The sequence below is a fragment of the Microtus pennsylvanicus genome, chromosome 10 (genome assembly GCF_037038515.1).
Source record: "Microtus pennsylvanicus isolate mMicPen1 chromosome 10, mMicPen1.hap1, whole genome shotgun sequence".
In the NCBI taxonomy this organism is placed as follows: Eukaryota; Metazoa; Chordata; class Mammalia; order Rodentia; family Cricetidae; genus Microtus; species Microtus pennsylvanicus.
The window spans coordinates 108,334,168-108,347,664 of record NC_134588.1 but is presented as its reverse complement, the minus strand read 5'-3'; the positions used below and the strand labels follow the sequence as shown (position 1 = coordinate 108,347,664).

Below are 13,497 nucleotides of genomic sequence, written 5' to 3'. Positions count from 1 at the left end.
GTCAAAGGGCATCTTCAAAACCAAATCTCGATCAGAGCCAGCTAAATGTTTTGACTTGAGGGAGACACCGTGGATTAAACAGCAAAATAGAGCAGCGTGGGGAAGAAAGGGGCAGGAAAAGAAAGAAAATTTAAGAAATGAAAGAACCCCGTGGGCAACACAAAGGAACGCTAGAAAACACTTCTGAGTCAGCCACTGTTGCCTAACACGCTGTAAAGATCGCCAAAGACAAGTTGTCACGTTAGCTTAGTGAGACCGACACAGTACTTGGTCTCTTTCCTGCTCTAATCTCTCCCTGCACACTGCAGAAACATGCACCACGTTTAACAGGATTAGCCTGCCCCCTTTTTACTTTTTTACAATTCTATTTCAACAAAATGGGCTCTCTGTGGCACACAATGAATCCTGGCCTGCACGGCCTCTACCTTTCCGAGGGCAAACATAAACAGACAACTTGGTGATTCTTCTCCGTTCGATAACTTTGTTGTGGAAATGTCCACAGTTTGGGTGGGGGTGGGAACACTGATGGCAGGATAATCGAGGAAAAGCTGAAGCTATGACAGTTGGGTTGATTGAAACGATACAGGAGCTTGCATGGTGGCCCAGAGGTCAAGAGCACTGGATGCTATTACAGAGGACCTGGGCTCCGCCTCTCAGCACCTATGGGGTGGTTTACAGCCACCTTACCTCCAGTTCCAGGAGATCCAATGCCTACTGACCTCTACAGACACTAAGGACACACATTACACATATACATACATGCAAGGAAAACATTCATACACACAAACTCCTACGGCAGAGATTTCTACGATCTAAGAGAAATGGCCTCAGCTTCATGCAGGATGATGTGTGAGTTTGTAACACTTTTCTCCAAGATTGAAATGTTCCATCTCACAGAAAGCTCCTTCCTGAAATAAGAAGATGAACAACTGAACCAGCTATGGTGGTGCACACCTCTAATCCCAATACTTGGGGGTCAGAAGCATCAGGATCTCTGTGAATTCAAGGCCAGCATGAGCTACAGACGACTTCCAGGACAGCTGTTATACAGAGAAACCCTATCTTGAAAAAAAAAAGGATAAACAACTAAAAACAGCTCCAGGAAGTCCCTGAAACTGACCAGATTCACTAGGCCCCTTCCCTGCCAGAGTAAACAATACAAGGTGAGTGTCTCAGATGAGTGATGAACTGCCCAAGGACTCTCACAAGGGAAAAGATTCAGACTCTGAGACTGGACCAGCTGCCTGAGAGAAATGCCTGGAAGAGGTTTAGACCAGAGTCACTTGGAAAGGACACACTCCAATCTGTTGAGTGGCCTGCAGGCTGTGCAGTGTGCTCCAGCTGTCCCAGCTTTTGTGAGTTGTCTCCCATGCTGGGGTGGGCCTTGGTAATTGAGTCATTTCTATTCCTGTGAGTAACCCCGATAAAGCTGGACCTTAGTGGTGTGTACTGTGGGCTGTCATGGGATCCCTGACTGGGAGGAGTTGTGTGTTTTATCTTTCCAGGAGAGGTTTTGTCACACACTAGGTTCTAATCCGTGCTCTGCAAGTGCTGTCTTTTGGGCTTGACCAAGATGTGAGATCTCCTCCCGTCTCCGCTGACTCATTAACGCGATGGGGACAGCCCTGGCTGTTGGGAGAATCACATCAGACATCAGACTTGATGTTCGCACTCAGAGTCTTCTGCTTTGTTTGTTCAACACAGGGTTTCTCTGTGTAACAGCTCTAGCTGTCTTGGAACTAGCTCTTGTAGACCAGGCTGGCCCTGAACTCAGAGATCCGCCTGCCTCTGCCTCCTGAGTGCTGGGATTAAAGGCATGCACCACCACCGCCCGGCTGTGTCTTCTACTTTATAATGATCCTGCAATCAGGACATCCAAATCCACTGTGTATTTTAGGTCACCACATTTTCCTTTTATCTCATAGACCACACTTAAGTGAGTCTTTTCTCATCCTCTATGGCCTTTTGTTTTCAGAACTTATTTTTAAGTGTGTGTGTTTGTGTGTGTGTGTCTGTGCGTGTATGTGTGTGCATATGAGTGCAATTGCCAGCAGAGGCCAAACGAGGGTGTCAGATTCCCTGGATCTGGAGTTACAGAGAGTGTTAAACCATTCCAGATGGATGCTTTGGGCGGAGCAGCAGCAAGAGTTCTTAACCAGAGAGAGCACTGCCGCTATGGCAGGTGGCTGCGATGGCGCATGCCTACTGCATCTTCACTGTTTTCATGGAGAGGTCAAGCTGAAATATGAGAAAATGAGGTCTTCGTGCTTTTGCCTCATCCAGATTTTTCTAGAACAGAGCTTCTGACTGAGGCTTCAGAAAGCTGACCAAATCAAACACAGCTAATCACTGCTCATGTTGGGTCAGCGTCGGAATTGTCCATGGGCTGCTCTCCACAGGGCTGCCACACACCAGGCTTTGCAGGGGCTCACAGCAGTGATGCCCTGGAATCAAGAAAATGATCCCTTTTTTGACTCCACTTGGAGCCTCACTGCTATTGGACCCTTCTAAAATCTCAGCCAGACCTAATCCCTGAGGAGAGACACAGGGAGCTGTCCAGTGTTGGTACTGGGTCTGTTGGCCTCGGAGGAGTGAGGGAGCCAAGGCTGGGGCAGAAGGAGACTGATTTAGGAGCAAAGGGGAAGCTGATGTGCAGGGTCTAAGACCCAGCAAACACACACAAGGTACCTAAGGGTGTGTTTGCTGTGGTCAGAGGTCATTCCACCCCTCCTTACATGCACACACACACACAAGTGCACGCATGCACACACACAGAAAGAACCCAAGATATCTGTCCTCTGTGGCTGATGGCTCCAAGTCTCTTCACAGCCAGCCTGGGATTATCAAGTGAGCTGCTTCGAAAGGCTGGCCTAGAGGAAGCCAAGAAACATTGGCCTTCACCAGACTGAAACCAAGGCCAGATTTAGCCTCCCACCTCATCTTCACTCTTGCCTGGCCCTTCTCCCCCACTTCAGCCTTGCTCGCTCCTGAAGAGGGTTGGGACTGGTACTGAGTTGCATGCCCACCGAGATTTCCTGCATCCCCTGGCTCCTTCCACACGCCCCTCTCGCCCCCCTCTCTTTCATTCTCTCTCCAGCTATATGTGACCCCTCTGGCTCACTCACACTCCGCAGGCACCCCCCACACACCCCTGTACTCTCTCAACTCCCACCCACACCCTCAAATTTTCCCTTTTTTCTGTTACCCACCCCATGCTCTCTCTCCCTTTCTCCCACACACTCTTTCCCTGAGCCCTCACCCACAAGTAGTGTAGACAAAACAAAAGTATTCCTTCTACTAGGCAGGGTTTGTGAACGGAAGCCACAAGTTGCCCTGTTCTTCCTACCAGCTCTGGCCCAGCGATATGTTCATCTCTGGTTGTCTTAGCCGTCGTTTTCCTTTGTCCTGTAGGGTCAGGGGTATTTCCCACCTGTGCACAGAATAGCTAAAAAGCATAAGACTTCCCACCCTCCCCAAAAATACACATCACTATTCCAGGACAGGTATGGCAGAGAGGTGTGCCCCCCCCCCACACCAGGTCCACCTACACAGACCTGGTCCACTTTAACATGGTGTTCCTTTCTTGAAACCCTGAAATCTAGAACTCCTGGCTCCAGCTCTGAGGTTCCAAAGGCCCCTGGTACTGACTATTTAGTTAACTGCTAACTCTTCTGCTCCAAGCTGGCCAGCATCTTGATCTGCTGTCTGCTGGGTCAGCGGGTCCATTTCCTGGGCTCTCTTCCCTAGCCCTGCTACACCATGGCAGCCAGGCATGGCACCTTCCTGCCTGTCTCCCTTCCACAGCTGCCCTTGGCTGGGCTCTCACTGTAGTGCCCTGCAGTGGCTTGGATTCAGTGGGGTTTGAGTGAATTTTTATTAAGGATATTTTTTTTACTTTGCATTCACTCAGGAGAGGTATTTATTCAAACATATTCAAACATATGACATACATTTGTTTTTGTCTTATCCAGAAGTGTTAACCTTATTTTTCCTGCTTGCAGTTCCCTGTCCAGCAGAATTTTTGGTCCTGTTTTCATAGGTTTGACCTATGGCTTCTACAGAGAAGATCTGTTACCTATGCCATGATGGTAAACAGCCCCTGCTTTCCTCTGGACTTGATAAAAACAGTTTTGTGTGCCTGGGAGCACATGGCCAAGTCTGAAGATGAGTGTGGATCTGAATTTATTCTGTATACTTAAATGAGGTAGGGTGGGGCACAGAAAGTGTTCAGATGCCAGCCATTGATGAGTTAGTCTCACAGTGCACTGGCTTCACCGAAGGCTGAGAACAGGAGGGAGGGCCCTGTATGAGTATTTGTTTAACGATCCAGGCATCCTGCTTGCTCTCTTGTTCTAAAATGGCCAGGTACTACCAATCACATCTTGAGCGACTTCATCTGTGTCCACACGTCTCTGTTAACTCATTGATTTGGGGTACTATTTCCATTTTACAGATAAAGAGAACAGAGGTAGAGAAAACGTCCCAGAGAAGAGGCAGCTCCTGACCAGTGGCCTGCTATGACCCCCAGATTCCTACTTAGTTCCTCTCATGGATTTCTTTACCTGAGATGGAATCAGAAGCTTTTTTAAAGCATCTTGGGCAATTATAATTATTAGCAGGTCCCCAGACGCCCCTGCCCCATATCAAGCCATTTCCGAAGCCCTATTGCAATGGTAGCCAATCTAGCAGCCTCCTCCTCCACGTTGAATAAAACATTTAAAACATATTTAAACGTCAATTTTGGGGAACTATGTAGCATATGGGCTTGCCTTTTGATCTCAAAATGATGACAAACAGATACTTAGATACTTCATAAAAGAAATATTACCAGAAAAAAATATAGAAATCTGGCTTTCAGCTTCGTCATGCTCTAATTTAAACAAAATGCAACTCCATCGGGCTCCCTTCTCTGGGAATAAATTCACAACCGCAGGCTCTCTTGAGTGTTCTTCTGGCCTTGACCTGTTTGTATCTAGCGCTGGTCCTCGGTCCAAGCTCTGAGACCCTGAGTATCTATCTGCAACTTAAGTCCTGTCCCCAAAACCCAGAAAATGCAGAACCACTTCTGAATTCTCAAACATCAAAGGAAAAAAACGAGTAACACAGCTCTAGACCTATGGACCGAGCTGGGCTAGGCTGAAAGGGAGACCGCCACCCCTTTCTATGTCCTGCCCCTCTCACTATCCCTGCAGAGGGTCCCCTGTCTGGGCTCCACTGTGTGCGTCCGCTGTGTCGCGCCACCACCTCAGCAACAGGCGGGCAGCGGGGGAGGGGACATGGCGGGGACAGCCGGGCCTGGCTGTGGCCCACGTCTGCTTGGAGCCCAGTGGGACGCTCTCGGCCCCCGGAGCAAGTGGCTGCCCCCTGCGGTCCGGTGTGCGCTGAGCCGGGCCAAGCAGGGCCAAGCGACCACTCGTGCAGCGGTCAAGGAAGGAGGGGAGGGCTGTAGGACCCTGGTGGGGACAGGCCAAGCAGCCGGCAGGTGGCTGGGACGAACTCCCCCCACCTCCTCTGCCAGAACGCTCTGTGGCGACAGTGGCGCCACAGTCTCTCGAGGTCACCGTCTCCCCGACCTGGAGTCTGTGACGCCTAGCATGGGGGCGATCGAGAAGGCCAGGCCAGCAGTGAGGACAGGAGGACACCGCGAGGAAGCCCTGATAGCGCCCAACGCCTGCCGGGCACACTCCCAGCCTTCCAGCCCTTCCCACAGGTTTTCCAGTGCTCGCGGGAGCGTTCGTCGCTGGTTTTGGAAAGCCGGCACCAAGGGGCTCCGCAAACACACCCCTGCATGTTGCGTGACATACAGGACCTGGGACACTGGGAGGAGTGACTGGGCCTCTCTCCGGAGGTGGCCTTGGGAGTGAAGACAACGGGAGGCCACACCGCCACTCTCACAGAGCACTTACTAATCTGCCTGGGCTGGAAAGGGTGGCTGTACCCGGACACTTGGTGTGATTTTTGCCACTGCGCCCCATTTGCAAGGCGTCCGCTCACATTTGCACCCTTACCCCACCTCACTCCCGCGCCACTGCTGCCCGAGCCTGTCTTTGTACTTCTCTGACAGCAAGACAGGGTGATCACACCCAGTGGTGGTGGTGGCGCGTGTGTTGGTGTGACCATGTGTATGTGAGTGCACATTTCACTCTGTGACACCCCCAAGTATGAGGGCGAGCACCCCGTTTGTCCCCGCAGGCGTCCCTCAGCTTATCTCTGACCTAGGCTCTTCCAGCTTCCCTGTTGTGGACTGAAAAAAAAAAAAAGACAACCAAAATCACAGCCTCTCCGAACCCTGGCCCTCCAAGCCTGGGTGGGTGGGGTTGCGGATGAGCAAGCGATCTCGGGGAACAAGAGCAGCCCCACGGAAGGCGAGCGCGAGGCCTGGCGAGCGCCTCTCGCATCGCGGCGCGACCGGGCGCAGTGGCCGGGTTATGTAAGTAAGAGCCCTCCCTGCGCTCCGCACCATCTGTTAATATCTTGATATTGGAAAGTTCGGTGCCTGCGGCAAAGCCAGGGCTGGCGGCGAACAGCTCTCAGCCGACTCCTTATTCCTCTAGGGCAGGGAATGCCCCTCCTCACCCCTTTGTTCGTTTCTGTCCACTTCTCCACATCAAGCGGTCCTGTGACCCCCCTCAATCACCAACAGCCCCCTCATCATCACCCTGGGGTTGTGTTTTTCTTTGAGATCACCTTGTCGCTAACAAGTCCTTACTATGTATATGTCTGTGGCGATCCTGTGCCCTTTTACGGTGTGTGTGTGGGGGGGGGTCTTTTTGTTCTGGTGGGAAGAAGGCTTTTTTTTTAATTACTTTTTCTGCCAGTCCCCCCTGGCTCCCAACTTCTTTGGACTGACTCGCTGATGTTTACTTTGAAAGCTGTTGGTTAAACAAACATCACTCGGAGGCTTCTGAGCAGTGGGGTTCCCAAGAGAGAAACGCCGCAGCTGCTACTTGCTACTGATCTGGTGGCATTTCACTTTCTCCCCCACCATTCAGAACAAATCCAGGTTGGGTTCGGCGTCACGCTGGGCACAGGGGAGGAGAGCGTGAAAGGATGGCCGTCAACCCGCCTCTAGGCAACCTGCAGCTGGCAGGTTTGCTCCCGCCGCCGCCACCGCCTCTTCTCTCTGTTCCCCTCCTCAGGTGGGTGGTGGTGAGTGGGTGGGCTGGTGGGAGGCCACCGAGGTCCTCCAACATCCTTTTACAAAATCCACTCCCACGTTGGCTCTTCACGGAATCCGCTTGAAAACCCCAAAACAGCTCTCAGGCGCTGAAGCCTGCTGCTTGCAGGGTTTCAAATACCCTACAAACACTGTCTCCCCTCCTTAGCCCTCACCTAAGGGTTTAAAGACTGAACTGGAGAGGAGAAACACCCAGAGGGAAGGTCAAGGCGAAGTGTGTTTAGCCTAGAGCCCGATGCACAAATGCCTTTCTCTAACACGCGATTCACTCTCCAGAAAAACCAGCTAATGCCACCTGCATGAGGACGGCTTGTCCCAACACCCACCAGAACTTGTGCTCACTTTTTATCACTAGGGCGGTGCTGGCCAGTTTTGGCAAAAGAAAGGGTTGTAAGGATCCTAGGCTTGGCCCCTGGCTTCGCAAATGAAGCGGGTATCTAGAAGACTTCTGGTCTCCTGGCTGATTGATTGCTTCCATGCTATCAGAAAACAAACCAGGAGTCACCGGGAGACAGGGGGGCCTTGGGCCTCAAGCCTTGCTCCAGCACCGCTCAGAACCCCGGCGGAGCGTTGCAGCTCAGGCCAGACAGCACCTGGGAGCCTGGCTTATGCGTGGCTCGGACAGTTAGGGGACAAGACAGGGCTCATCCTCAGCGTTTAGAGCTCGGGGTCACCACCCTAGCTCACAAGCCCAGCCTGGCTAGAGATCTGTGTTTCCACGCGCAGCTCCTGCGCCCCAGTGCGGGCTGCGAACTGCTGGGGCTGAGCATGACAAGCCAGGAGCCTGAGAGGTGCGAGCTGCGGGTAGGGAGTTTGCTTGTCTGTCCGGAGGTTACCCTAGCTTTGACTCAGGCCTACTTTGTCCCTCTGCGAGACAGATAAAGGATTTATATTTGAAGGTGCTGGGGGAAACTTTTCCCGCCGCCAAAACCCAGGCGTGGCATGTGCAAAACGTGCATCCGAACGCCAGGTGCAATTGACACAAACTACTCCAGAATGATCTCTCTCCCTCTACCCTTGCGTGTCCCCCACCGATTTCCTTGCCCGATCCCCTCCCTTTTAAACATCAAGCTGGCAAGTGCAAACAGATTCTTCAAAAGAAAATAAAGGGACGAAAAATGAGATAGTGGCTTTGGACCATTCTCAGAACCCCAAATTCCACCCTCCTCAATCCATCCGTTTAGCTCAAAGGTACACAACCAATATTCCACCATGTCTAATGGGCACGTGAGAAGATCATTTCAGTCCCACCAGCCCCGAGTAGAGCTCTTGCCACAGGAGCCCATCTTTGAAGGTGTGAATAGTGTACTGGGCTCTGGGCGATGCTGTTTCCCTGCCTGAGATGGGGAAGGTCTCGGGGCAGTTCGAGAGGGGGTAAGACGCTGGGGGATGCTCAGGTGAGTCTTTTCCAGAACATCAGCCTGGCGGACCTGATTTTTTTTTCTCCTTCTTTTCAATGTTTGAATTCCGTGCCTGCCAAAAGTTTCCCACAGGACACAGTCTCTCTCTCTCTCTCTCTCTCTCTCTCTCTCTCTCTCTCTCTCTCTCTCTCTCTCTCTCTCTCTCTCACACACACACACACACACACACACACACACACACACAGCTGTCCAAGTCACAGGGGATTAATACACTCTCCCAGTCTGATGAATTGGAGGCTGAAATCAGAACGTCCTAGAAACGAGGGTGTGCGTGGCAGACTACGGTAGCGGCGCATTCAGTCTCCTCCATACTCTGTCACAACACGCTTCAACCTTTGATCTGATTGAATTGGAGGGACTCGGGGGAAAAAAATACTTGTCCCAACACCACCCTTCTAAAAAGTGTCCGGTCTCCTAGGTATGAACGTTACCAGTGCTTTGTAGCTCTGCTGAGCGTCGGGCTTTCTAAGGTGCTTCAATCCACACTGTCTCCTTAGTAAGCATTGCCGTTAACTGTGCCCAGGGAAGGGGACATTCCAGCAACAGCGGGAAGCTTTCTTCAGCGTTTGTCACTGAAGCCAAGGCCCTCTTTAATAGCCATGTTATCTGAAGAAATCTCGCAGCTATTTTTCATCCAAGATGTCAAACCAATGTGCTTTTTTATATGGCTTTAAGCGTTAGAGTTGGAGTTGCTGACGCTTGAGCCGTCTTGCCTGATAAACTTTTAAGTTTGTCACTCAGACTTCGATATTGTGTAAATTCTATATTGGACTAATTTTTTGGTCCACCCTGGGGTGCGTGAACTGAAGAGCGACTGGGATGTGGTGTCTGTAGCCTGTGTGGCAACTTTGCCTACAATTCAAATATTTTTAAAGGTAACCAAGGATGAATCGTCGTCCTATAAATTTCGGGGTCTGTCTGACTGGAACTCAGTCAATAATAGGCAGAGCTTTTAACATCAGATTTAGTGACCCCGGTGTGAAATCTCTGACACCTATTTTTTAAATCCTAAACCTACCTGTGCTTGCCCATCCTCTTTAAAAGGAAGCCAGAGTGACAGCTCTTACTGATGTTATCTATGATCCTTTCCAAAGCGGAACGATTTGCATCCCCCCCCCCCCCAAACACACTCCCTTCTTTATGCCCCCTCCTTAAACCTCCACTTTTCTCCCGTATAGTTTTCCGTGCCTTCCTCTACCTCAGTCTGGGGAGCGCTCCCTTAGCTCAGCCGCTGGGAGAACTCCATCATCTGTATCAGTGAAATGAAAAAAAAAAAAGACTTGCGTCCTGGAAGAGCCAGTGTGAGCCAGGCGCCGCGGTGCACAACGCCCGCAGATGGCTCGCAGCGGCCGGGGCGCGGCAATCCAGGCGCCCCAAGCAGTGGCAGGGCGGGGTGGGGGCCGGGGCTGGAGGCCGGGGCGGGGGAGCACGGGGCCCCTCTCCCCTCCTCTCTTCCCAGCCCCTCACCCCCACCCCTTTTATATATATGTATATGTATATGTATTTTTTTTCCTCCCAAGTTCTCTTGCCTCGCTATCCCCCCTTGAATCCGAAGGCGCCTCGCGATTGGGTGCTGGGGCCGGGTACGTCAGTGGAACTGTGACGTGCAGTCTTCCTGTTTCCTTCAGCTGTGTCTTAAAGTAAATCTTGTTGTGGAGCGGAGCCCTCAGCTGAGAGAGCGCTGGGAAAGCGTCCGCCACTGCAGCTGGGGAAGCCGCGCGACGCACAGGAGCTTCACCGCCGCGCCCGCTGCGCCTCGGGCCATCGCGCTGCGCTCCGCGCTCCAGCCCTCGCCTCCTCCTCCACTCCTCTGCTTTCTCTCTTCTTTCCCCGGGCTCTGGGCTCTGCCCTGCGCGCCTCTCCCCTCCCCTCCCTCCTTACTCCCCTCTTGTCCCAGCAATCGCCCCGTTCACTCGCTCTCGCACAGACTCACCGACCCTTGGGCCAATTATCACTCGTAAGACATCACTGTCTGCGCGCGTGGGTTTCTTCTCTCTGCCCGCAAGAGAGAGAGAGAGAGAGAAAGAGAGAGGGAGAGAGAGAGAGAGAGAGTGGCTGCACCCCGCTGCTGCCCGCACCGCGTAAGTATCTTCACCCGGTCGCTGTCCCCTCCCCTTTTCGAGAACCGCTCGCACTGGCTTGTTCTTGAATGGGAAGGAGAGAGAGAGAGAAAGAAGAGCCTCCCGTTACTCACACCCGTGTAAACATTCTTTTTCCAGGGGGAAAATGGTGTTATTTACATGAATCGTAATCAAATAGCCTCTAAAAACAGTTTTCTAAGCAGGAGCCTCAGTGGAACTCCGAGCTCCTCTCCTCTCAGTTACGAAGAGTAAGTGATCCGCTTGGCTTTTCTTTCTTTCTCGTGCCTGCCGGTGGCTGGGGTGGTGCTGACGATGGGGGAGAGGCTGGCGTTGCCGGACTTGTCGCTGATCTTGTCACCTTTTGTGTACCGTGCCTGGGGTGCACTGAGGCTCTGGCTTCCTTTTATTTTTATTATTTTTTCTCTTACTCTCCTCAGGAGAGGGGGCCGCGAGGGGTACCGAGTCCCTTTTTGTTGTTCTTCTAAATTTCTTGCTGTCTTCCCAGCCCCTTCCTTCCCTTCTAGCCGGGTAGAAACTCCAGGGCCTGTCCCCAGTCCCTTCCCTTTGTCTTGTTTATTCTAGCTGCCTTTCTTCCCGGGTTTTCCTATTTGCTTGGTGTTTGCATACCTTTCACTTCTCCTTTTTAACCCCGGGCCAAGGGCCGGCCGTGGGGAGGAGGGCGGAGAAGGGGGGGGCGCGGGGTGACTTTCCTCTCCCTGCGTTCAGAGCTGGGAGCTTGCACTGGGCACTACAGCCAAGGAGGGACAGTCCCTAGGAGCGAGAAAGGTGCCCCCCCCCACCCAGTCTGTGCGCCTCGCTGGCAGGCACAGAGTAGGGGCAGTTGGCCCCGGAGCCTCAGGGGTTGCCCGCGGGGCCATCACGACGCTGCGCTGCGGAGGGCCGACCCTGGGTAGGGGTGTGCTTGGGCCGCCCACGGGCGAAAAGCCCCCAGCCATTGCAGGCACGCTCGGGTAGTGGGCAGCTGCGCTCCGGCCTCGGCTGGGTAGTGCTCCAGTGTTGCCCCAGTTCCTAGGACTGGGAGGGAGAAGAGCCCAGCTGAGCAGAGAGGTGAGAGCGGTTGTTGCTGAGAAGAACGGCTTGGAGGGCGGGAGGACAGGGGAGAGCTGCTATCTTGCCTGAACAGACAAGGAGAGGAGACAGGGGAGGGGGGCGGTAGACATCACCCAAAGTCCAGCTGAGCAAGTTGTCGTCGCCTCGACAGTGCCAGCCAGTCAGTCCTGCTAAAACTGAGCGCCTGTGCTGAGAGCAATGGGGCCCCCCCTGGAGAAAGTATTGAGCCACACTCAGATTCTCCCGCCCCTGCCCAGCTTCTTGGGAAGTTAAGTCCTCTGGGCAGACTAAGAACAGAAGCAGAAGGAGAGGCTGAGGGATAGTCTTGAGGAGGCTGGTTGGAGTGTGTAGCTGCTGTTCTTGGCAGCCCAGAGCCCTTCGCCTCGGGGAAGGCTGGAAACTCACCTGCTTACTTATGTTTTTCCGAGAACATCTGCGTTGTCTCCTTAAGCTTATGAAAATAAAGCAGGCCCAGGGTGGCCTCCTCTCAAAGTCAAGGCTGAAGAGTCAGTCTCCTGTCTGGTTCTCTGCCCTCCCTAGCCCTCCTTTCTTTTACCACCCCCTCTCGTACCCCTCTGTTAAAAAAAAATCATTTCCTCTCCTAAACCAGGCAGACAAAAGTCTGTTAGGAGAATGCGCATGGGCAGGGCTGGACAGGTGTGTTTTGTCAAGAGAGGCAGGTGCAAGTTTCCTGGGTGCCTGTGTTTCTGTACAGCTCCAGACCACAAGGCTTCAGAACTGAAGAGGTTCATGAATTTATGGTGGTTCTGGTTAATGGGATTGCCAGGCTAATGGGAATCGGGCTGTTGTGTTCTGAGCCCCTGCCATGAGACTTTTTTTTTGGAGGTGGGGGTAGTATTTGTTTATTTGTCTTAAGGATGTTGGCAGGTGACTGCGGAGGCCCTATCTCAGGCTTCTGTCTGCCAAAAGCACACCCCACTTCAGGATAGCAGGTGGAGAGAGTTGACTTTCTCTTTGCCTCCCTTCAGTTTCTGCCTGTCTGGCAGGTCAGAGAGGGGGGCGGGGAGATCCTTTGTGTGTGTGTGTGTGTGTGTGTGTGTGTGTGTGTTGGACAGCAATGGGTGGCTTGTAACTGCCCAAAATACCAAAGTCAGTTCCCAAGTGTGACTTTCTGCTAAAGCCTGTCTTTGTAGTAGGCTTTCTCCCTGCCCAGAAAGAATAGGTATGTGTTTAAACTCTTTCAAGCCCTGTGTTAAATACTCTCATGAAGTTAACTGGGCCTGTCGCTGTATCAGACATGTGCCAGGTGTCCTAGAAAGGACTTGGATGGAGAGGGAGAAGCTGAGTCTGTGCAAGGGAACCCGGCTCTGGCGATCTGATGGGAGACCCGGGCAGCCAGTTCTATGAAGAGTTTGTTGCAAGAACTTCGGAGTGGTTTCCGAATGACACAGGCTGCTGTGTGCAGAGAGAAAAAAGGAAGCCTGCTTGTGTGCCAGGGAAGATGCTGGGAGTTCTGTGTAAGTGCTGTGTCTGGGTGTCTGGCTTCTCAAAACTTGACCTTCTAGGCTGCTGGTTAAACAGTTTACTTCCTTGAGTTGAGTTGTGTGGGAATAGATCAGATGGCGTACGGTCTTTGTTGGTTAGTTTTGTCGTTTGGAGGCTATCTCTGTTTTCATGAAAATGACAGGTATGTGTCACTTAGTCTTCTATAACTTAAACATCAGTCACCCCTCCCCTCCTAGCTCTTTCTTTGTATGCTTTTGGAGATTATTTAATAATGAAAATG

At 52.3% G+C, this 13,497-nt stretch overlaps 1 protein-coding gene and 1 long non-coding RNA gene across 8 annotated transcripts in view; one reads left to right on the top strand and one right to left on the bottom strand.

The window, feature by feature from the left end:
- Positions 1–10,688, bottom strand: part of LOC142859122 (uncharacterized) — a 73,876-nt gene extending 63,188 nt beyond the window's left edge. For both annotated transcript variants that reach the window (XR_012912116.1, XR_012912115.1), the window contains exon 1: positions 10,532–10,688. This is a non-coding gene — a long non-coding RNA (uncharacterized LOC142859122). The remainder of the gene's footprint in view (positions 1–10,531) is intronic.
- Prox1 (prospero homeobox 1) overlaps positions 10,143–13,497 on the top strand; it is a 51,394-nt gene continuing 48,039 nt past the window's right edge. For 2 of the 6 annotated variants that reach the window (XM_075989453.1, XM_075989449.1), the window contains exon 1: positions 10,143–10,679. The gene's annotated coding sequence lies outside the window, so the exon portion shown is untranslated. Of the gene's footprint in view, positions 10,680–10,817; positions 10,928–13,101; positions 13,229–13,497 lie in introns of those variants that run through there. The other 4 variants (XM_075989450.1, XM_075989455.1, XM_075989454.1 and 1 more) reach the window with 4 other exon arrangements.